We start from the raw sequence: 20,248 nt of genomic DNA, 5'->3' as shown, positions 1-20,248 counted from the left end.
TAAAACTAAAACTTGTGGAGAATTATACTGAACAAATTTATTTTGCAATTCACACAATTTGACATTTTCCTCATATAGTTAGAAACCAAAACAATAAAACTATAGCTTCTATTTGCTATTTGCTAATAGAATATTAGATAGATAGATATTATTGCAATAATAATAGAATAGCAATTCTATTATTATTGCAATAGAATATTTGCTAATATTCTATTGCTCTCTATAACTACCTGAAGGGAGGTTGCAGTGAGCTGGGGGTCAGCCTCTTCTCTTGAGTGACTAGTGATAGGACTAGAGGGAATGGCTTCAAGCTGCACCAGGGAAGATTCAGGCTGGACATTAGGAAATACTACTTCTCTGAAAGGGTGGTCAGGCACTGGAATGGGCTGCCCAGAGAGGTGGTGGAGTCACCGAGCCTGGTGGTGTTCAAAGAGCGTTTGGATGTTGTGTTGAGGGACATGGTTTAGTGAGAACCATTGGTGAAGGGTGAATGGTTGGACTGGGTGATCCTGTGGGTCTTTTCCAACCTTAGCAATCTTATGGTTCTGTGATTCTATTTAAGGGTAACACAGTCCTAGGTGCTCTTTCTTTAAACCACAAATAATCCTCAACCAAATAATTAAGGACACCATTAGCAGCCTTCTATTCAAAATCACTACTTTTTCTTTAAGAGGTACTTTTATTCTGTTGGAGAAATTGTACTGAGTATTCTCTGTCTAAAGTAGCTAAGCAACTCCGTAATTGGATTTGTTCTGAGTAATGATAACAAGATTTAAAACACAGTTTCAACACAGGAAAACTTGGTATAAAAAGACTATTCTGTGTCTTCAGCTGTCAACTAAATGTATATTGAATTTTGCAGAGCAAATTCAAATAAAAGTGTGGAGATTAAAAGTGATAAAGCAGCAACAGTGAGATCAGAATCCCTCCAAAAATTAGATTAAATCCTCCTCAGGACCATAAAAACCTTATTATCTTGACACGACTAGATCAATCATTGCAAGACAATTATCTTAACAAGTTGCTCTGATACAGGAATTTCAGATTAAATTTTTTATTCTGCTTGGCTTGAAAATAGACTGAGTATGGGGCAGGCATTCCAGGGCTGAAGCTGAGAGAGACGCATCCCAGCTCTCCTGGTGACAAGTAAGCCATAAAGTCTATCTGTAGACATCAATAAAGCCCTTCTTTAAGCAACAAAGCTTACATTATATTGAACTGTAACACAGAACACCACTAACTCTTGTCATAATATAGTTTATTGACTTTAGTATCAGCTTAACACTGTTTTTATCTCCTTAGTTCTCTAACTCCAAAGTTGTTCTTGTGGCCAAAGCACTGTGTTGCACTTATATTGTGCCTGCTACCAGAAAGCTCCCATGCCTTAGCCTGGAAACTCTTGCCCATACCTTTAATGATGACAGTTCTGGATGTGGAACTGAAAAGTGACATGAGAATGATCACAGGATAAATCACAAACATATGTATATGGGCTTCCCAAGCTTCTTAGCCTCGCTAATGATGGAAGCAGAACATCAACCTGATAAGGGATAAGACCGTGTCCAAAGAGAACTGCTGATTGATCAGTATTTTCAACCTTCCAAAAACCAATTTGTTCCAATTTTCTTTTGCAAATTAATTTGTTTTACACAGTTTCATTGTTTCTGCTGGAATATGAAGTACATTTTCTCTCCTCTTCATTACTGAGCAATACTTTTTTGAGGATCTGTTGTTCCTTTGGAAGAGCATTGATGTGACTCTGGATTGAAACCCGGCTTGCTGCCTACATTTTTACTTCTAAGGTAAATGAGTAAGGTTCTGTGTCAAAGAGGCACAATTGTGGACTTTTGTTTTGGTTCTCCAAAGACCCTTGGTGTAATCTTAAAAGTTGAGTGCTTAAATTCCCCTTTTTCCCCTTTTTTTTCCTTTTTTTTCCTTTTTTTTTTGTTTGTTTCAAAAAATAATTTCCTGCTGAACACAATTTCAGTGGCGAGAGCCTCTTAAAAATGATGGTATAGTATGGAACCAGTACAGAAAATAGTTGTAAACATCTTATAATGTAGAAGATAATTATGACTCTATATGAACAAAACTATTCCTTTATACAGTAAATCAGTAATCTACAGGTGAGCTCTAAGGCAAAGAGGCTATTTTATTAAAATTACAGCATAATGCAAATGAAGACCAGGTAGTTTTCAATGAAAATGAATTTTTCTATCAAATACAGTTTGAAATATTAGAATATATGTTAGGATATTTTCGTCTGAGTGAGTTCACTACATGAAGTCAGACATTCCTAAAAATTGGATTACTGTACATTTGAACAACTTAATGGTGGTGGTACAAGAAGCAGTTCTGAAATAAATGGCTTCACAGACCCATGAAGGAGAGCTGGTATCAGATAGCCTCACATAAATAATAAGTTAAATATTCCATACTGGCTAAATTCACATATAGTTTTTCAAGTTTTATTAACCCAGACAACTCATAATAATTATGATAAACAGATATTGTCATCAAAAATCAGCAGAAATTTGATCAGATTAAGAACAATGCAATACATCTTCCTTGCTCACAATCTTCATTATAAATTACTCCTCGTCTTCCGAATGAGCCACTGTATAATTGAGCAAAACAGATCAATTTTTAAGGATGCTTATTTAAATGCAAAACAGACTTTTTGAGAATGGTAAACTTGATTAAAATCCCTCTTTAAGTGCAAATCACAAAAAAAAACATCTAATACTCACAGGCCAAAAGCATCCTATTAATAATACAATTTATTTTTCAGATATTATTTTAAGGTCTTAACAACATAGCAGCTGTAATCTACTTAAAAATTAGAAACTATGAACTCCAGTTTTCTAATGCGGCTGAAATACAAAAGCTGAGCAACTTGCTGTTACTGACATAGAATCGTTTAAGTTGGAAGGAGTCATTAAAGGTTGTCTAGCCCAACTCCCCTGCAATGAACAGGGACACCTTCAGCTCCATCAGTTGCTCATCAAGTACATTACAGACTGGAGAAATGTCAACACATAGTTGGATATACATCAGACAATCTTATACTGTAACCAAAACTGAATTAAAAAATAAAAAGCATCCACAGTCTGTTTTCCTTCATCACTGTATGAAGCTCTTTCAGACAAGTTTCTACTCTGAGGACTTTCCACCAGAATTCTTCGTGCTCTGACAACAGGCTGAAGGAATCATAGAATTGCCAAAGTTGGAAAAGACCTCTAGGTTCTTTGAGCAACCTGGTCTAGAGGGAGGTGTCCCTGCCTACAGTAGGGAGGTTGGAACTAGATGATTTTAAAGGTCCCTTCCAAGCCATCCTGTGATCATCTAGTCCAACCAGCGACCTTGCACCAATATGAACCACTAATCCTTGCCCTTAAATACCACATCTCCATGGTTCTCATGGTTCTACACCTCCGTAGATGGTGACTATACCATTTCTCTGGGCAGCCTGTTCCAGTGCCTGAAGAGACACCTCAACTTTGAAACAACCTTAACCTTTGGTGAGAAATAAGCATTCTAAGTGGAATGGAATTTATTACTTGAATAAATCTGTTACTGCAATACTAATAACCCTTTTTATGATGGATAAACTACTTATTAGCAGTTCTGAGGTTACATAACTGAATTATGAAAGAGTAAGCTTTGAGTTAAACATTTTCATGTAGCTTGCATTCCTGCACATGCAAAATCAGGTTTGAGAGTTGAGGAGTTTTTGTTCCGAGTTCGCTTGGTCTTTTCTGAAAGTCACGAAGACAGCCACTCCTGTTTATTCTACCCTTTGCAACACAAAATTAGACTCTGTGTTTTAAATGTTTCCATGGCGCAGGAGTCTCATTCACTGGAAGGGAATGCATTTCAGGAAATAGGACCCAAACCCTGTCAGTTTACAGTCTGACCAGGCTGCTTGGTTTTTACCTTGTTCTGCCACAGGCTGGCTGCAGGCTGGAACATGGCTCCACTCCTCTGCTGTGAAGGAGGCCGAGCCCAGCTCCAGCGGAAATAGCAATTCAGCTGCTGGCTATTGCAGAGAATGTGGACTGAGAAATTTAGCAAGCTAAGTGGACTGTCAAATTCTGTTTTGCAGCTCTATTATGGGATTGCCTAGAGGATGGTAAGCTGTGAGGAAAGAGTAATAATTTAGCAAATATTAGTGACTATTTAACCTTATGGTTAAATAATTGTACATCACTTTACTGTTCTTGTGTTCTGGATATACAGCCTTCAATCTATATGCCGCCTTCCTTACTGCCTTTGACATCTCCCGTTGCAATGTATACTGCTTTATTCCATGTAGAAATGGTCAGCAATGGTGATAGTAAGTGCTATTGCTAACCAAGGGTAACAAAACCACAAATGTGGGTCAAAACCTGCTGAGGAAACAAGAGCCTAGATTTTAAAGCATGAGTCATTAATCACTCTGCTTCATATTTTGCTTTTGTAGTTCACATATTTTCATAGAAGAAAGCTGATCACTGAAAAGAAGTTCTAAGTAGCTCAGTAAATGAGTTCTACCCGCATTGCAAAGGTCCTGCAGCATCAGGAATCCTGTTGAACATCTCCCTGCAAATCCATCTCATTGAAAATGCCCTAAATAGCTAACTGATTCTTATCTCAGAGGAATGGGAATCAGAGTCTGTTATCATGCAGCAGCATTCCTTAGTAGCCTGTCATCTGAGGATGTCTCATTGTCTGTGTGTCTAAGTGTGAAGTGTCTGAGTATGTGTGTGCACAGACAATACACACTATTTTCTGGTTGTATTTCTTTTTTTTTTTTTTTTAGCGCTCCTCCGTGTACGTGTTTACCCTGAAGGAAAGACCACCATTTGAAAATGCTCTGAAGAATCATTTTGCTGTAAGTGCTTGCTGAATCAATGAATCATTTTGTTTTACAGTAGTACCTAAAATGTGTTTGGCAAGTTGCAATAAATCCTAATGTTTACAGTCGAGAAATAAAAGGAAGAAGAATAAAATGTCACCTATATTTCAGTGTTCTTACATTAGCTATACTGGAGATGAACTCAGAGGAGCAGAAAGTAACCAATTGCATGCAGCTGGTTGGGTGCACCAAGAAATTACACAAAGTTAAAAATAAAGAGGGGAGAAGAAGCTCATAGCAGATCTGATTTGGGAATTAGAAGAGGAAGACAGCAAAAGTAGCAAGGTGCAAAATTATGAAAAGAACTGAGAAAAGAACTCTAATTTTTGCTTGAATAATATAGAAAAGAGATAGCGAGCATTTTGGGTGACACAGTCAGATAATGGCAATTAAGCAACCATGTTTCTTCTGTAAGACAAAGATAAATGCAAGCATGCTGGAAATGCTAGAGAAAATGGAGTATTCACTATATGAGATCCCTAATGAAAGATTTTGGTTAATATTTCATTAAAAGTAAATTTAATTTCGTGCAGATCATAGGATTGCTTTCTAATTTAGAAAGTAACAGTATTGCATACTGGGGTATATATTCCACTGCTCTGAGCCTGTAAACTGTTATTAACAGAACAAGTAATTATAATATTTAGATTATTGCCAGTCAGGGTCGGCAATAGGAAACTGAAACTAGGACTAACTTTGACAGCTAAGTGAAAGTTTATTAATCTTTTAGAAAACATGAGGCTGACTTCAGCTTCCATGTAAGATTCAAGGTGTGAAGCAAAGTAAGTAATGTTATCACTCAATATACTAATAAACTGGGAGAGTTTGCAGTGGGCCATGAAAACACAGAGAAAAGCAAAACAAGAAAAAATTTCATTATACATAGTTTCCAAAACTAATGCCTCCTGTTTATTCTTAAGTACCAGAGGAAAAATTAATATATCTGGCCTTTCTTTGCTGAAACATATTTTGAAGGAAATCACATCAACAGCTACTTGTAGGTAATATTCCTCATTAAATTCCTTCTTTAAACAGAGATGAGAAAATTCAAAATTGATGTTGAAAATTCATATAAAGGAAGAATGGGATGTAAGATTTAATTTAGATTTTTTTAGAGTATTCTTTGATTTACAATGCCAGTGTAATTGCTTGCATCTGAATATATGAATTGTATATCATTCCTTTTGCAACCTTCCATTACAGTATGTAATTAATTTGGTTATAAAATTCACTAAGGATAATGTATGTACATATTTAGGATTGATTTATTGTTTACCAAGTTTTCATAGGTTTGAAAATTACAGGTTTAAATACATTTTCAGTATATGAATAATACACATTAGCTATTCCTTCTAATGATACATAAGTGTGACTCTTAACAGTATTCACTGAGTGCACATTATATTAAATAACAGGTTCTATAAAGTAAATATGTAAGTTTACTAATTTGAAGCATGTAGTTGTGCTCCATTTATTTTTATTCTGAAGTTACTGTTAGGTTTTGAAGGATTATGTACTCCATTCTCACTGTTTAATTGTTCATGAGTAGCAGATAGCCATTTAGGAAAAAAGCGTTCCTGCTGGATGTCCCATCACCACATACAAGAGCTGAAGTTTTCTTGTCATAGTATTGGCAACAGTGAGGCTGGCCGTGGGTTATTTTTCTGAAGGAAAAATGCAGCCTTATTAAATCATGTGGAATATATTAAAAAAAAACAAACAAACAAACGAGAAAAAAAAAAAAAAAAAAAGAACAGTGACATGGAAATGTGATATCCACAAAAAGTGCCTGATTACAAGCAGGTTAGCCAGAGAAATAGCCAAGCTAAACTGCATAGCTTGGTGGGGTTGCCTGGGAACTATGCTGGCAGCAGCTATGTTCAAAGGAGTGCAGCGGTAGATCTGCATTAGCATCCTCTTGCTCGTGTTGTATCAGCTGTTACACTGGTTTTGTCCACACTTCTCCACTTTTTTTTCCGAACAGAACATAATCAATACATTTCGCTTTCCATTTTATGTAGCAAGTTAGTTGGGTAAGCATTTTGGGGCTCCTGAAACCCTGAGCTTTCTCAGCATTGATTTTCTTCAGTGTTTGGTATGTGATATAGTAGTCCGACCTTGTTTATCAGTATCTACTTCTGACATGCCTGCCACCTCCTGCAGAACAGTGTGGGGAAGAAAGGCTTCTAAACTGATCCTTGAGAAAATCAGAGCCCTGATTCAAAAGCACTTCAGTTATTCACTGTCAAGTTGTAGCTGACTGTCATCAGCTCCATACCAATGCCAGTGGATTTACTTCTCATTTATTTGGTAAAATAAATGAAAATTTCACCATGTGTCTCTCTGCAGAGCCTCACAAGAAAGATGTCAGCATCACAACACAAGGAAAAGCAAATCGAGAGCATGTATCTGCACAGGGGGCTTCACAGGGGGGATCCCCAGTGGCTAGAAGTCTTTAGAGCCCCTATTCCAGTAGACACTTTATTAATCTGTGTTGGTTTTCCTGTGCAATACGCACAGATGGCACAAAAGTTGGGAAAATGTAATTATTGGAATAAACTAACTGAATTCACTCTTGACTTAACTTCAGAGCTTCCTTATTTTTCTTGTAGCTTATGGAATGCATCAATAATGTATCAGTAGGCTGTCCATAGAATCCCGCTGTTTGCTTTCCATAAAACAGCAGTGTAGTAAACAGAGTGCTAAAGATATTGTAGTGTTATCTTATATCAGTCTCTTACAACCTGTGAAGTAAGGAGAATGTTCAGTCTTACTGTAATTATTCTAGAATATGCACCTATGCACACAACTGTACTATTGGTTGTACTTACAGATACGATCTTAAATAATTAACATTGGTTCTTTATTTTCATAGGATAATAGAAATTGCAACACAGCCTCTTTCCTATTTCAGCTTATTTCAGTCTTCTGGTTTTCAAACATTGCTGAAAATGTTAAAATACAATTCTTAATTGTTCATTTAGCAAATAGACATTTAACTAATAGTCATTATATTTAACAGTGTCACAAATTATGAATTTGATGTGTAGTACTTTTCCGTATAATAATTTTACAAATTAGATAACAATTGTTGAAAATTAAAAAGCAAATCTGTTACGGTGCTACTAAGTCAGCTCCTCCTCTTTCTTTAGCTGAAACTTCATTTAATGTACTCATTTTCTAACACGTGTTAGAAGTCTCTTTGGTCAGTCATCCTGCAGGCCATGAGCAAGCCACTGCTTTTGCCCCCTCTGTTGATTTTCCTGCAGTCTGTTTTGATGGAGTTGTGTGCACTTGGATGGTGTCCTAAGTTCTTTTTACTTATTTTAAAGGTCAGTGTTTATGTTCTTAAAAACTTGAGTGTTGGCATCGTAAGTTGTTCACTTGCATATCGCATAATTCCTGTTAATTGCTTTTTTTTGCTGTAGCTAGTGGCAAAAATATTCTATGTGAAGGAGACTGATAAGAACGTTGGCACCATGTTTATTAATTATCATTTTAATTAGCAATTATTTACTTTTATAGGTTAGTTTTCTCTTACATGCTGGGAAATACAGTGGCTACAACTTTATAGTTGTGGCCCACTCCTACCTATTAGCTATATCTTCTTCAAAACTTTGAAGGTGTATATTTACATGTAGGCTTTAATTAGTTGGGAGAATTTTCATGAAAACTCGTTAAAGCTCAACTCTGCTGTTGCCAACCTCTTTATTTTTTAAACAAGCAATTGGTAGTAAATCCTAGAAGCCCTATTATATACAAGATTTGTCTTCTATTAGATACACAGACGCTCCAAGTATTGTAGAAGAAAATAATAATAAAAAAAAAAAAACACTGATTAATCATTCAGAAGAAAGGACCTTGATCTTTTATGCTTTTATCTTATCTGAATACTAGTGAGTATACCAAATCAGATTAAAGGAGGAATGTTGGTCTCTTATCCCTTAGACTGAAATCTGGGTTTATCTGCTGAGAGTCAGCTATATTTGTGCTTCAAAATCCAAACATCTGTTTTCAGGCGGTGTTTTCCTTTTTTATTAACCTCCATCACAGCCCAGCATCTGTGCAGTAATTCTGTATCAGAACTCTAAAGATTTTAAACATACAACAAATGACAGAGATCAATCTAATCGCAAGGTTATATGGTCACCTCTGAATATGAAGGGGAAAGGCAGATAAAGCAAAAGAGCTCTGTGTGAAATTCAGTTCTGTTCCCTTTTATTTCCCTGTAGGCTCTTTCATTTCTGGTGGAGGCATCTCCTTCTGACATCTTCATGAGAAATCGTGGATGCATCTTCATGGTGCCAAGGGCATTCCAGCACTTTTTGTTTAAAAACAGTAAGTCATAGCAATTCAGGTGAATTAAATGATAAAGGGAGTCTTGTACCAGAGTATGCCATGTGAATAAGTGCTAACACTAAAAACACACTTAATTTTTGTGATTATGTCATAGGTATTTCTGAAAGGGAAGACAAAGATGTCAAAAAAAACCCCAATCCAAAGTAGACAATATTGTTTACCTGAATTAATGGATATTAAAGAGAAAGTAAACATTGTTATTTAATACTCTATGGCACTAACACAGAGAACACATGCCTGTTTTGTTTAACTTTTTCTTATTTTCTCAAAAATACTATCTAATCTTTCTGCAGCTTAATTATCAGTAATTATTGATAATTGTTTTAAAAATAAGTACTTTTCTTCTTATTACAAGTTAGAATTCTGAACATAAAAGCTCATAAAAATGAGCTCTTTTGTCTTAATATTAAAAAAAACAGAACTATTTTAAAAGATGGCATATGCAAAAGTAGCTACTTCAGTTTTCTGTGATATTCAGCATGCCCTTTGTGTGTTTTTCCTCTATTTACAGTTCTAGTGAAGTTAAATTTACTATTTTGAAGCTGTAGAAATAATATTTTTAATGGCTTCACCATATGATGCTTGTTTCCATTGTGGGGTTCTAGTTCATAGCAAACTTTTTTTTTTAAAATCTCAGATGACTCAAAACCTCACTGCCCTTGCAGTCAGATCTGGATTTAGGCAGCAAATGTAAACGATCTGCACACCAAAATGTTGGTCTCAAGAAGTTCATTTGAATTTAGGTGTCAGGCTTTAAGGTTCTAGGTATTATTGCTCTGGATTAATAACCTTTTAAAGAACGCACAATTAAAGAGAGCAAAATCTGAAATATTTAAGTTAGATGAGAAAAAAAATTAAAAACAAAAACATCAACAATAAAAAAAACTCGTGTGATATTCTTCATCAATTTTTTGTTTGCCAGACCAGAAAATCTCCAGCCGATGTCTCTTGCCGATTCACGACCATTTACGTTATTGAATGTTATTGGTCAGTTCCCTTGTTTCAAGATATTAAATCAAATTAGGACTGTGGGACATTCGTGTGCTTTTTATTGTGCATAAATTATGATACTAGGTATTTTATACTGTGCACATATATGGTGCTAACAAGCAGAATGCCAGCCATTATGCTGATGCATTGCAATTAAATCAACTAATTGTAGTATAAAATTCATACGATCCCACTATACACTATAGAAATTTGAACCCGGACTTGGGGTGGATCAGGGTGCTTTTCAGTTGTGTCACCTGTAAAGGATGTGACTAAATTTTTAGCTTCTTAAAAGGACCTCCCTTATCTCTAAAAACACATGAACAATGCATGCAGAAATGGCTACTGCATTCCTTATAGCTCAAGGCAGCTTTCTGCTGCAATTTTCAAAATCGTCTAAGTAGCAAGAGCTTCATTTCTAATGAACGTCGTGTCAGACAATACACTGCCTCAGTGAAGGTAATGTTTGGGTACAGTATGACATGATTTGGTGAACAGAACAATTGTGACAAAGATTTCATAGAAGTCTTTCTCTGCTCAGTCTCTCCTCTGCTCCAGGAGTTCAGGGAATCCCTCATTGCTGTATTACAGATATTGTGTTTCCCTGCCTCATACAGCTTCCATCCAAACAAGCTGCCTCTGGTTCCTACAGGGAATGCAGGCTTATTGCTTCATTTGAGAATGGACATGCCAGTGTTGTCTCTGCTGCTATTGCTTATCCCCTTTGGAAGAGGATTTATTTTGGCCATTTCTGTCAGTGGGCATGAAAACACTGTACTATGATAATCTATATGGAAGACGTGTGGCCAACACCTATGTGCTAGTTCTCCACAGCTGTGGTCAGGATGGACTGAAGGGCTGCTGGTTGTGTGCAGCATGCCATGTGACAGGGATTTTCTAAGGAGGAGGTTGAGGAAAGGAAAAGAGAAAAAAATAGTATATATTTTTATCTGCTTTTCTTTATTTTGCTCCTGTCCTGTTGAGCAAGAATGAGATAACGAGATGTGCCACTCCACTGAGCATTTCAGTAGTATTTTTCCATTCATGCATCATAGAATCATTAAGGTTGGAAAAGACCTCTATGGTCATCTAGTCCAACTGACAACCTACCACCAATATTGCCCACTAACCATATCCCTAAGAACCACATCTGTATGGTTCTTGTGCACCTCCAGAGATGGTGGCTCCAACACCTTCCTGGGCAGACTGTTCCCATGCCCATCCATGCCTCTGGAGAGCTTTTTCATAACATGTAACAGTGAATTTATCCTGTGTATCACTGGCACAGGTGTAATGTGCTCCAGCACATGAAGTTCATGTGTGTGATTCTGTGCTGTAATATACTGACGAAAAATAGTCATCATTATAGTATTGGCTTCTTTGAATAACAAGATTTTATATTTTCAGCCATTCAGTGGGATTAATATAAAGGTACAAGGAGTTTTTTACTTCTAAAAATCCAACAATAGATTTATTTGAGTGGTATTAGAATGGAGCTGTGTACTGTTCCTTTTCATGCCTACTTAAATAAATACCTGAAGAAAAGACAAGCATGTGAATTGACATGTGGGTGGAAGGATTATGGAATGTTTTCACTTGTTTAGATCATCGATGTGATTTCAAAAGTATTCCAGTAATTTCTGTGGGGTTTGACTAGGGATGCTTCTGGCAAATTCATACCCAGGGCATGCAGTACCTCAGCCTCCAGGCAGCGGCGGTGCTTAGCGGTGTTTTTTGGTAATTCCTACTCCTACCTGCTGTTATCAAAATGATCCACTGCTTTAAAGCTGAAGCCACATCAGATGGCATTGTGTTCACATGCTGACGGCTGTGCTGTGCAGAAGCCCCACAGCATGCCAACCGCACACTGCTAACACACATGGAGCTGCACGCGGCCTGCCGGCCCTGCTTGCCCTCAGGTGAGCACAAGCACAAAGCTTCTGCCATGCTGGAGCGGGTGGCACAGCGACGTTATGGCTTAGATTTGCTGCAGAAGTACTTTCTGACGTTTTCATGCCATATGAGACCTGAAGTCGCTGGAACAACTTGCACCATATGTTAATTCTTGTTATATAAAAGGAGAGGAGCGTTAACCTGCAAGCATTCCTTGCTGTCATCACACAGTAAGAACCGCACATTGTTCTTGCAAGCAAAGTGGAGGGATTGAACCTATCTAAACCAGCAACTGCTGAGCATCCTTGCACAGAGATAAGCAGTGCACAGGACATGTGCACTTTGACAGAACAGGGTACACTCAGGAAGTGGTAGAGACTGCAACTCAAATACCAGCATCGTTCCATAGTGTACAACATTTTCTTTTTTTCATGAAAAAACAATGTTACTGAGGATGTAGCTGAATGGTTTGATGACATTGCTGGCAAACACCTCTCATTTCCTCTGCTATCTCTGTCCCTCAAAGCAGGCACACAGATTGCTACACGTAGTTTTTTCAGCAAGAATTACATCATTCCAAATTGAAGTCAAACCTCCAACAGGTTTGGTGATAGCAAAACCTGTCTTTGTACTTCTTAACAGAAGTATGAAGAAGCAATATTCTAAACCAGCCTAAGCGCTGGTCAGTCTGTGCCTTGTTTGTTTTTTTCCTCTCTCCAAACTAACGTTGTTATTTATAACAGAGCAGAGAGGCTTGCCCCTGACTTTAATCTACTGCATAAAATAAATAAAGTGATAGAGACAATTGGAAATGTTAAGTGAAGTAATGAAAGGAAGAGGTTTTTTTTAACATTTTAATATGAAAATCACATAAGAGCCTTTTTTTTTCTGCTGCATATTATCTACAGTAGCTTTCATTACTGCTATCCAGCATCCAATTTGTCATCTCTAATCAGGCATCTTTATTTCATATTTCTTGCATGCTCAAGAACGTTTCCAATTACTCTCACTAGATGAAGAATTTCACGCTCTTTAAGACACTTTTCTGAAGTGAAGAACAGCAACATCTCAAGCAAGTTTTCCAAAATTGTGAAAGCCTCCTGATGGCAGTAATTTTAAAGAATGACAGTATAGGTGAAATAATCCTGCGGTGGTTTTGTTTTTTACATTTTTTACATTTTACTCATGTGTTACTTAATGTCTTTTTATTATATTCACATCTTTCCTTTTGGAAACTAACTGCACATGAAATCCTAGACTACTCAAGCTACTATTTACCATTTGGACTCAAAGCAAAGCAATTTTTACTGCATCGTTTCTCCTTTGTTATCTTGTCTTTCCATCAGATTTACCATTAGCTCAGTTATAGCGCTGATACAATTTTTACTGCTACTATTATGGATGCACTATTAAATCATTTACTATTCTCCAAAACATATTTGTGTATAAAGGTCTAATGCTGAAAGGTTGAAAACTCATCTCAACATTATCACACTGGTAATCACAGAAGTAATTGCACAAAATAATGCGGAATAAGATGCATGGTAATTCAGCTTTAGGGATGCAATCTATTTCTGGTTGTAAAAGATAATATTTGATTATATGGTTGGTTATTTTTCTTCCTGTGATTACCTTGAGGTTTTCAATGTGGAAATAAAGAGAACTCGTAGCATAACATTAGATACCGCTGTAAAATTCACATCATATTGGACATCGTGTAATTTAATTGATGTTATAATAAATTGCATCTTGGCCAAGTGATGAATATTTGAGCTGCACACCAATGGTATCTGTTGTGCAGTCTGCAGGGTAGCAGCCAAAGAATAACTGCTGCATGCATCTCCCTGGGCAGAGTGAGCTGGGTCTGGTGCAGATCTCGCAGACAGCACTTTGCTCCTTGCTGCAGCACTCGCCATTTGCAGATGGGTGCAAGGAATCAGTGGAGATCTGAATTTCCTCGGCTCAACCTTTTCTCTCCCATCTGTTGTAATGCATCGGATTCGTAGCCATAGTGTTTGCTGCTGAAATCTGTCAGGTGTTTCATGCTTTGCAAAAAGCTCTATGCAAACAACTGAGTATGTCATTATTGCACAAATATTAATTGCTCTGTTATGCTACAAACAGAGTTATTGACATTTTGGCTCTTCCAATGAAAGACATAAGTGGATAGAATTAACTGTTTGTAATCAAGAAAGCTCTCAGTGGTGTCAAAATATCTTAGAAAACTGAGAACCTATGAAAGATGTTTTACTTGCACTGATACAGGGAAGGAGTGATCCCAGTGATGCACTGTAAGTGAAATGTTTTAAATTTGCACCCTGCCAGCTAGCCGCGTTGGTAATAGCATTTTTGGTGAGGTATATTTGGATGTAGTTTGTGTACTTAGAAAACCTAGTTGTTGCAACTTTTTATTACCTACTATTTAATCCACACTTCAAGGATGAAATTCTGTCCTTTTTGCCATTGATTTTGTTGGTCTTGTAGCTTCTCCAAAGATGAATAGCATAGGAACAACCTGCTGATGTTAAACACTGAGGTGTCATTGCTAAGAGGGTTTGCTCATAAAGGTCAAATGAAAATATGTCAACACTCTTTGACTGGTAGTCTATGCTGTTAGTAGGTATTGATTACATTTAAGAGCCTGTGGGTAAGAAGCAATTTAAATTATCCTCAAGCAACAGTACAAGAAATAAGGTTCCTTGCAAGGTAGATGCTAACAGGTACCACTGTTGTGAAACTAGTTTGAGGAAGGGGAGATGTCTAGAAGAGAGTTACCTGTTTATAGAGACTGACTGGTAATGATGGTGGAAGAGTCGTGAACAGAATAATTGCCAACTCTAAGTTTTTCTCTGCCTGTGGTACCAAATATGGCAGTGTGAATGTCCTAGAACGTTTTCCTGTTTTAACTGCATTTTTAACCAGTGTAGCCCTCAATTTTTGAAATCTGAATGAATAAATCTTTCTTCAACTACGGTATAGGAATGAAAATCCTAATACAGATCTCTCACACCACCCTATCAAATGATCAAATATTGAATTTGCCAAAACAACTTCTGAAAAGCAACTTGTGTATTATAGATTACTGAAAAGGACTGCAGATTAGCTGTTGTGGGAGGTGCATCATCAACCCTGGGAAATCTTGACATACCTTTCAAATAAGCAATATTTATATTGGTATACTTGAAGAGAAGTAAGCGGAGAGTTGGCATAATTAAATCTGAAACTTTTTAGATAGACTGAAGATCAGACGCTAAATTTCCAGGTTTTACTCATAAAATTAGACACGGCTGTTGGAAAGATATTTAAAACAACCAAAACTTTCTTGGAAAGAAGTATGTGGGGCTATAGAAGAGCTGCCTGGGAACATTGCTTGTGTGTAGACTATCTACAGCCATGCACGGGTGTGATATGAAACTCCCCAGAAGTGTCCTATTTGTGTGCATATACCACTTCTTTACATATGCCTGGTATTATATGGTAGCATTGTTTTTGACTATTAAGCAATTAAAAGGAGAATGTTATGACAGTAAAGCAGTCCTTGTGGTCATAATCAGCTTATTTTATTAGCTTGAGTTTACCCACTACAAGATGGTAATTTGCATAAGCAGAAGTAAAAAGATTTTGTGTGTGTGTGTCAGTGTGAAACTGAGCCTGGCTAGTGCAATTTGTGCTTTTATAGATTACTTCTGCTGTTTTGGATGTATGAATACTTTTTTGCAGATGCTACTTCCCTAGTCTTTTAAGATACTAGATAGTATTTGGGAAATTACATTTTGCATCTAACTTCAACAATAAATTTTCTTCCTCACTTAGAGTTCTTCCTTGACCAAAATTGTGCCCCATAAATTGATTTCATAGCTGTACATTTATTGCAAAGAGTGCTATGAAAGCTCCTCAGTGCTATGTATTTTATTCTTTCACAGTAACAGTTGAATTGTGTTTTTTCAAATACTTCAACCAGTAACCATCCCCACACCAAAAGTCCTCTAATAAAACTCAGGCAGTAATTGAATACATCTTTGGATTTTACTTGTTACATAAATGAAATGCAAATTTGACCACATACAAACTAAACAAAATGATATATGTATAAAACCTGGTCCCAATGAAGCTGAATAGTATTTTATTTTTATTTTTTTTAATGACAATAAGGCATTGGTTTGAAAAACAACACCTTTTGGGAAGTGTTCATGTAGAACAAACGCTAAAGTTTGGAAATGCAATCATATTCTTATGCCTTAGTGAAAAGTATAAACTCATGAACTATTTTGTGTTTAATCACTTAAATATTTTCCATATCTAGCTAAAAAGACAGTGATTTACAGCCATAATATAATAAGATGTTCAATTTCTGTTAATTACTAGAAATATTTTGTGTATTTGTCTCATGAATTAAGCATTTTTTACTCAGACTCTGATTATTTGATCCGACTTTCATTACTAATGTACTATTTTCTCAAAAAAGAAAAAAATGGACTGATAAACATTTAACATTGAGATGTATTTATTAATTTATATTTTTGTAGCATAGAGATAATTAGAGTGCTGACAAATTGCATGTTTCATTGACAAGTTGCTTTGAATTTCAGAAGATAGAAGTATTTAAAACAACAATTTAATCCAGAGTGTTTTGGCATGCAAAAGTAAAATGAATCAAGCCTAAGTATTAATAATGTTTGTAACCTGTCAGTTCTGCTCTATCTGCTGCTCCAGTGATTGAAGTTGGGATAGGTTTAATTTGTATTAATTTTTAAGTATTTCCTTTTAAATAATGGATGACATCCACGTGTACTGATACCTAGTCGCTTGATGTGATCAAAGGTGATTCATAGCATATCATATAATAAAGTCTCACAGTGATATTTACCTAAGGATACTTTAATAGAGAGTAGTAGATTTTCTTTTTTAGATTCATTAACAGGAAAGGCTACAAATCACAGATGTGGTCTGAGGCTTTAATGCAGGTTCTAAATCAGTTTTTTTTTTCCTGTGCTGTACTTCTGCCTGATTTATTCCCCGGTCAAGATATGATTGCAATGATTTTCAAGGCAAATGCAGTGTGTTCATAAAATACTATCCCATAATCGCACTGCAAAAAAAATGTCTAAATGTCAACAAAATTATGAATGCTCTGATTAATAGAAACCAGATGAATTCCACTGGGAAGAGTTGAAAACAAGCATTTGTTTTTGGTGTGCTTTTTAAAAATATTTTCTTTTTCTTCCTTATAAGTCATTTAAAACAATAATTCAAGAGTTTCTCACCCTACTTAATGAATTGACAAAAGTGTCAAAGAATGTGAAAGACAATTAAACATTTCACACAGTATAAGTAATATTGAAAAGCTTAGAATGCAGTAGGTGACAAGGCAGCTGAATCATGCAGCAGAGCTGGGTAGCCATTTCTAGATGACTGACCTTGCCGAAAGTTTCATTGTTTTACCAGACCCTCTTTTGGGTATTGAAGTTTGGCAGTGTATCAAAATCAGTGAGTAGTGGTTGATTGCTTCTTTTTTCTTCAGGTATTTTCTAAGCATGCCTCTAGCTTAGCTTGCTTAGTTAAGTTATCCATTATGTGCTTTCAGTGAAGTAGCAAGGACAAACTGTGAAGAGGAAAGTGTCATAAACAGGAGGAAAATTGAATGGGAAATGATTGGACATTAAGGAGAAAATCAGAGTTTGTTTAGCTCCTGTCAAGGATAGTAGGTTAAACCAGCATTTCAGCTATCCACTTACACTGTGGCTATTGATGGGAAACAATGGGAAACAATTTGGGGAGTTGACGGAGGGGAAAAATACTGAGTTACTGAAACTTTTGGATTTTTCTTATATTAATTATACTACCTTTTCACTCATCAAATTTACCATAGAAAAGCATCTTTTTTTTCTCACTTTGTAGCACTAGGATTGTGCTCTAGGTTGTTTCTTCAAAGGAAGCACAGAATTACTGCATAAGATTAGCAACCTTGGCTACTAATGACACTGCACATGGTCATAGATAATGTTAAAAGGCAACTCTGCAATTATCTACTTTTCATTCTAATCTTAAAGTAGAAAAGTTCACAGTGGAAACAGTTCTGGTTTGTTCTCCGGAAGTGAAGGCCCCAAGCTCTCAGGAAGTGCCACTGGGCTTTGAGAGGCAACGGGTGGAAGTTGGAGCTGCTGCAGTTTTCTGCTCTTGTCCATAGCTGAGTGTGTTTTAAAAGGGATTCTCATGATTCTATAAAAAAAGTAGAATTTGTTGATGATAATAATTTTACATCTCAATGCACAAATGCAGTGATTCAACACCTAAGTAACAATCCTAAACCTTTTCATCTTCAAAACTTCACTGATAGAAATGTGAAGGGCTAGGAGTTTACACTTCAGCCTGAGAAGTGGGGCTTTTCTTGTTACTTGTCAGGATAAGGGCTAGGAACTCTGTCTGAAGAGAGTGCTTTTGGGAGAAGTATCCCATCTGCAGATGGATGCTTGTATAGCAGATAACTGCTGATGATGGTAATTTAAGAGTATATCTATGATATAAATTTAGGTTGTCTCTAGACATAGTAGAATACTTGAATAACTGTAAAGTATAACATGTAGAAGACCTATTGTTATTCATTTCTAAACCTTCTAACAAAATAATATTTATTCTTTGCTGCTTTATACTGTCCTTCAGGTAGTGTAGAATTCTCACAATCTCTAAATTTGAATTTTGTCTCTTTCAGGCATTACCTTCTGAATCAAGTTCTTCTATTTATATTATGCACAAGGGTAATGGCAGCTTTGATGTATACGTCCTAAGCCGCCTTGTCTGAAGACAGTCTGCTAGCAATGCTTAAGGATGACGGTGTTCCATTACCTGCTCTTTGAAGCAGCAGAGGTACCACAGAATGGCTGTTATTGAAAATTTTCCTTGATTATTATTTTTACTGCCAGACTTTTAAACCATACAATATCAGCTTTCTTTCGACTTTGCTTCTTAGTTCCTTCTATGGTAAAGCTTAATACAGTGAACATATGGAACAGCTGAAAGGCTGCCAAAGGTTTAAATGACAAGGTTATAAATACAGAGACAGCATGTTTTCTTTCCCCCCTGAATGTATAGTTCTGTTGGTTTGAGCCAAAGCAGACAATAAATCAGAACGTGTAACTTGTTTTGCCATTAACTTTATAGATTTATAACACGTAGAGGGTACTTTGGTCTACTGGAATGAAACAGTCACACTCAGTTTATGACACTGTGGAGGAATGCTCAACCAACTGCTGCAGAGTAGACCTGCAGTATTCCCAGAAAAAATCAGTTCCATTTTACAAAAAAGTTCCCAACAAAACTCACCATCTAGGGACCTCCCTTTTTCCCTCAGTCTTGATCTTCACCCACAGGCTTCACTCCCTGACTTGCTCCTTTGGGTAGGGAGGAGATGCCTTTCACTTTGCCTTTTTTTCTGCAAGTGAGAAAAGTGCTCCGTGTGTGTGAAAATAGAGACTTCCTGACAGCATCTGCACTTTCTTCTAAGCAGTCAATCCTTCCTTGCTCTCATCTGGTCTTCTCTTGAAGCTATTGTTCTTTTCCCATAGCACACAAGGAGCCGAAACTAATATCTGTTATGCTACTTGGATGCTCAAGTGTCTTGTTTTAGTAGGATTTATATTGTGTGAGAGTGCTAGGAAAGCAAGGCAGTACCAGGTATACTATGTGGGGAATGGTAGGGATAATGCTGATGGAAAATGTATTTCTTATAAAAGCAGTTCCAGCATGAGATATGTAAAATTTAGAAAGCAAAAGCTTCTGCATACTAAGAACCTGTATGTTTCACCTTCATCTTTGCTTTCTTAATGTACTATGTTATTTTTTGTCATCCAGATGTTGTGGTTATGTTTAGATAGAAATGTGATGTAAAACTCTTGTATTTTTTCAGCAGGGTGCATTAGGAGTATATAAAGTACTATGTTTCTGTTTTCTGCTAGCAGCTAATGCTTTTTCTCAGCCATCCACTAGAAGGGAGTCACCCTACACCAGAAATACAGCTATGTCAGAATCAGCACTCCTAAAAATAATAGTTTGGATTATTTGCAAACAGATGGCTGGAAACACAAACACTTTATCTTACAATCATCACTTATC

At 36.5% G+C, this 20,248-nt stretch overlaps 1 long non-coding RNA gene across 1 annotated transcript; it reads left to right on the top strand.

The window, feature by feature from the left end:
- Positions 1–4,799: 4,799 nt before the first annotated feature.
- Positions 4,800–19,194, top strand: LOC121111696. The gene is made up of 3 exons (XR_005862999.1): positions 4,800–4,873; positions 9,130–9,235; positions 18,849–19,194. It is a non-coding gene; the product is annotated as an uncharacterized LOC121111696 (long non-coding RNA).
- Positions 19,195–20,248: the final 1,054 nt, after the last annotated feature.

This window comes from Gallus gallus, chromosome 11 (assembly GCF_016699485.2).
Source record: "Gallus gallus isolate bGalGal1 chromosome 11, bGalGal1.mat.broiler.GRCg7b, whole genome shotgun sequence".
Taxonomy (NCBI): domain Eukaryota; kingdom Metazoa; phylum Chordata; class Aves; order Galliformes; family Phasianidae; genus Gallus; species Gallus gallus.
The sequence above is the reverse complement of the archived record's forward strand: the minus strand, read 5'-3'. Positions and strand labels throughout refer to the sequence as shown.